The sequence below is a fragment of the Triticum dicoccoides genome, chromosome 5A, assembly GCF_002162155.2.
Source record: "Triticum dicoccoides isolate Atlit2015 ecotype Zavitan chromosome 5A, WEW_v2.0, whole genome shotgun sequence".
Lineage (NCBI taxonomy): Eukaryota > Viridiplantae > Streptophyta > Magnoliopsida > Poales > Poaceae > Triticum > Triticum dicoccoides.
In genome coordinates, this window is record NC_041388.1 from 610,010,676 (window position 1) to 610,015,568 (window position 4,893).

At 43.0% G+C, this 4,893-nt stretch overlaps 1 long non-coding RNA gene across 1 annotated transcript; it reads right to left on the reverse strand.

Moving 5' to 3' along the window:
* Positions 1 to 1,524: 1,524 nt before the first annotated feature.
* On the reverse strand, positions 1,525 to 2,178 carry LOC119298679. The gene is made up of 3 exons (XR_005145909.1): positions 2,079 to 2,178; positions 1,697 to 1,767; positions 1,525 to 1,609 (listed from the first exon to the last, which is right to left on the reverse strand). It is a non-coding gene; the product is annotated as an uncharacterized LOC119298679 (long non-coding RNA).
* Positions 2,179 to 4,893: the final 2,715 nt, after the last annotated feature.

A 4,893-nucleotide genomic window follows, 5' to 3' on the forward strand; every position in this document is an offset into this window, starting at 1 on the left:
GTTCCGGCGGCGGAGATCAGGTTCCGCCCTACGGACTCATGTGGTATGCAAAATGCAATGCAGCCATGCAGCGGCGGGAGACAATTTCAAAGCGAAAGTTAAGTCTTTCAACTGTATCAAGCCACGTTGCGCCCGTAACTTGAGTGCGTAACTCTTTCCTGTAAGTGTAGCATTATTGCTTCTTCTTGGTCCGTGCTCTTGTGTGTAGGTGTGTGACTGTGTATTTAACCTTCTGTAGTGTCTATGCTAAGGGCTAGGTGTCCTCACGCGATTCATGAGGACTGAATGCAAGTATTTTTGGCATATCTCTTCCCCAATTCATATGTTTGTCAGGTTCATTTTTTCCCGCCTTATTTTTCTTCCTTCTAGCACTGGATATTTTGTGTATATTTTTCAAGCTTTCATAAGCATCTTCCCATACGCTACAATAAGTGCTCATGAATCAGGCTTAATATGTAAATCAGGTTTCAGGTTTGCCTGTGCTGCACTATATCTTTCATGGTACTAATTTCATTGTCACCTTACCAATTAAAATGCTTGAAGTTATCATTTGGGAATAAATGATAATTTCTCATGGAGACTGAACAAAATGTCTCCAGTAACTTGAGTTGTGTACGGAGCATCGGAAAGAATCAATCAGATAATTGGGGATTTGTCAAGCTATTGGTGACATGGGTGGAGAAATGGATAGAAATGGTTGGCCATTGTTGTTCTTGATTGCAATTTTGAGAGGGCAAAGCTACAATCATGAAGATAGAGATCTCAATTATATTCTTGTGCTTTTGCTGGCAGTCACTCCACTGAAACTTGTTTGAACTGCAAGATTGAGACGAGGTAGCATCAATCTCTATATTATGTTTTTGCACATATATAATGAATATCAATTTTTTATCCGTTGTCCTTTTCTGCAATTTCTATGTGATTCCCACCTTTCCATCTATAAGTAATGGCAATCATTCAAGGCTTAGGAAGTACATGTTGTTGATACATGAACACGTCACGTGTACCCTCGACGCCGGGGGTGATGCACCGCAGGTCACATCGAAGAAGACCCGACCGATAGCGCGATACACAAGACAGTTGACGGGCGCTTTTGCAGACCCGAAACCCCACACACCCAGCGGCTATGAGCTGCCCTAGGTCGATTCACTCGCCCATAGAGCCGGGATTCACAGCTCTCAAACACGAAGAATGGCGAGGAACAATAGAGAAAAACGATGGAGAGATAAAACATGGATGAAGCAGTAGTATATTGATTTCGATTGTGTGTTCTTCAATCGGCCGTCACCCCCAATATATATAAGAGGTGGTTGGACTTCCCGTACAAGTAAGCAGAGGTGGAGCCAGGATTTTTCAAAGCCTAGGGCTATAACTAAGCGGCTAGAAAAAGCTAAGACTAGTATACCACACATATCAATGCATGCAAATACACTGCATATATATTCACATTTCGTAGGAAATATGAACCCCATTATGAAAACAAGAGAAATTTCATAGAAATATGTAAATAGTTTAAGAAAGTGCATTGCGCACAAGCTGGTACCAAATTAATGAAGGCTTGATTAAGTTGATCTCATTGTTTCTTCATCAACAGTAGAAGGACCTGGAGCTGTCAAGGTAAAATTCAGTTACACAAGACAGTGGACATAGGCTAAGTCATTTGTTCATAACTTTTGAAAATAAGAACATAATATACCATTATCTCGAAGTGTGTAGTAGCGCGCGATGTAATTGACCGAGTCTGCTTCGTTTTGTATTTCTAATTTCCTGTTGACAACAAAAGAAAATTGACTGAAGTTGTACAGTTTAACAAAATAAAATAGACTTAAGTTGTACTACAAATTTAACAATACCAAATAATTGATTTCGTCTACGATACAGAAGAACCAGGGAAAGTAAGTTAGATGGCACTCCCTCGGTTCTTTTAACTAAAACCACGACAAAAATTATGAAACGGAGGGAGCATTTTTGGAAATAAGTTGGATGATATATACTAGGAACAGATTTACTAAAAATTATATACTAGAATAGATGAATTGTTTTTTTAGGGAAGAATAGATAAATTGCTGGATGATTACCTGGGTTTGGTAGTGGGCAGCTGAGAATTACAGAACAGGAGGTAGCCAATCAGATTGTTAGGGCTCAGGCGCGCAGCAGGGGCTGCTCTGCGATGAGCGCCGAGCCGCCTTGACGAGGGGATGCGACGCATCTGTGATTCAGGGTTCGTTTCCGATCAGATGCGATTTTCGTCGATTAGGCGTGCTGGACGTATCGTTGGAGGTAGATGGATAGAATGGGCTAAGCAAATGCACTTCCATGCGCTTAAGTAGGCCTGGGGCTGGGCCTCTACAACACCAAATTTTGAAAAAATAAATACAAACACATGCATGTGTACTAGCTGGGCCCCGCTGGGGCTATATCCCCAGTTGCCCCAGGCCTGATTTCGCCCCCGCAAGTAAGGATTCATATAGGTTTTTCTTACAGGAAAAGTACATCAATTCACATACTAGAGTCCCAGTTCTAGTCTAACTCGGATTTAATCTACCCAAACTTCTGTCCTGCTTCTTGCACGGGCAGTGGAATTTGCATACGACCTCCGGTTGAGATGATCAAAATACCAAATTTGTGCCCCTCGACGAGACGAACAACTCCTATGTTGATCACTTTTCCAAATAAGGCCATCTTCAATACTTTATGGGGCCATTTTTAACTTCCAGTCGGATTCGGCCGTGCAGTTTTCTGGACTATTCGAGTCTTGCAGCAACTTTTCAGGTCGTATACTATTTCGGATGATGATAACTCCAAAAGATAAGTTGACCGTTTTGATGATACACACAACTTTTGTGTATAACACTTTTCCATCCAAGGTCATCTAGATAATCCTTTGAGCCCATCTTCAGATTCTGTCTGGACTTTCAGTCAAACCGGCAAGCCTTGGAAACCGGCAAGCATTCAAAACCGGCAAGCACTTCAAACCGGCAAGCCTTCAAAACCGACAAGCATTCGAAACCGGCAAGTCTTAGAAACCAGCAAGCACTCAAAACCGGCAAGCACTCAAAACCGGTAAGCCTTCAAAACCGGCAAGCACTCAAAACTGGCAAGCACTCAAACCGATAAGTTTTTCTTTCAAACCGGCAAACTTTCACACCGGCGAACTTTTTCACTTGGCCAGCAAGCTTTATTCAGCCGGCAAAGGCCGAATAACTCGCGCGACCCATCAGACACCACCTAGGTGGGTGTCTGGTCCCTCGCGTCACTTTTTTACTTAGGACCAGTCTGCAGTGCTGCCTCTAACTTTTGCATACAAACTCGGATTGGAACGATTTTTATATCAAAATCGACCACTTTGACGATACGAAGACAATTCATGTAGATCATTTTTGGCCGTCTTGGGGGCGTAATCAGCCAAACAGTGATCTGAACATAAAATTTGAGAATGTTGAACATAGTTTCGGCTTCTAGAATGAGGCCAGATGGTGATGATTCAAACATCAAAGTTGCTCAATTTGATGATACGAAACTTTTCATGTTGAAACCCTTTCCATTTAAGGCCATCTCAATTGTGTTTCATATTATGGAAAAATCTGGTGTCAACACATGCCTCCTTATTTTTCGGTAAAGCTTGCATGTCGAAAAATAATTGCACCATATTTGTTCTAAGGACGATGTCAACACTCCGTCGGCCATTTATACTACTTCTTAGGGCGCTAATTATGTATCGTCCATGTTTATGAAAAGGGCAATAACCGTATATCGGCCATTGCCTATCTAGGCTTCTTGCCACACACTAGGGTGGTAATTTTTTTTCCAGATATTTGCCATTGAGAGCTCGATGTACCAATGCCCCTTGTATGGATTCCACCAAATATGAGTTTCCGGGAACTACTCTTATAATCTTAAAAGGACCTTCACAGCTTGGAGACCACTTCCCGATTTTTCTACCTCTTAAACCAATTGTCATGATCACTTTCCACACAAGATCGCCAATCTGAAAATTATTCAACTTGACCTTTTTATAAAGCGTGCCACTCAACACCAGTGCCCAAATGGCGTAGCAAAGCACGCCTTTTACTTCTAGCATTAAAGAAGAAAGCGGGAAAGACACCCGTCAACCCGCATCCACGTGTGAGTCTAGTCTAACCTCTCCTATTTGCCCACATTGCGATCCTACGAAAGAAATGATCTAGCTCTCCTTTTAATAACCTTGCTTGCCTCCAGATTCTCCCCTCTCTTTCAACGACCGCTACCACATTAGACATCGATGGCCTAGCCCCTTCGAAGACTATATCATTCTGGTGTTTCCATAGAACCCACATTCCTAGAATTGTAATGGCCCGAACATCCTTAATGCGATAGCCATCATCTTGCTTGCTGGCGCACCACTCTATATATGAGGCTATTATTTGCCGTTGAAGTCCAGTCCGGTCTACCTCTTTGGCACTCGAGTAGCAACTGGTTTATGGTTTCATCATGTTGCGCACACAAGGGACACGTGTCATGGTGAGGCAGACCTCTTCGTGCGAGCTTGTCCGATGTCTAGCACCGATTTGGCAATGCCAGCCAAGCGAAGAATCTACATTGTAGCGGCGCCCTAGACATCCAAGTGAACTTAGTTGTTGGTTCCACTTCTCTTCCCCAGAATTTCGCGGCATATGCTAATTGCGCTGAGTACTCTCCATTATTCTCCCAGGCCCAGCGGATGGAGTCCTTACTATCCGTGTCTAACTGAATTTGCTCAACCAATCCCCACACGGTGAAAATTTCCTGAAGCAGATTGATAGCCATGGGTCAAACTTGTGAAAATTTTCTGAAGTCCGATGGCTTGAGCAGGGAGTAGCAGGTTCGAGCCCATACCCCAGGCGTGCACCTAGCAGAATCAATTTGGGTTTCAAC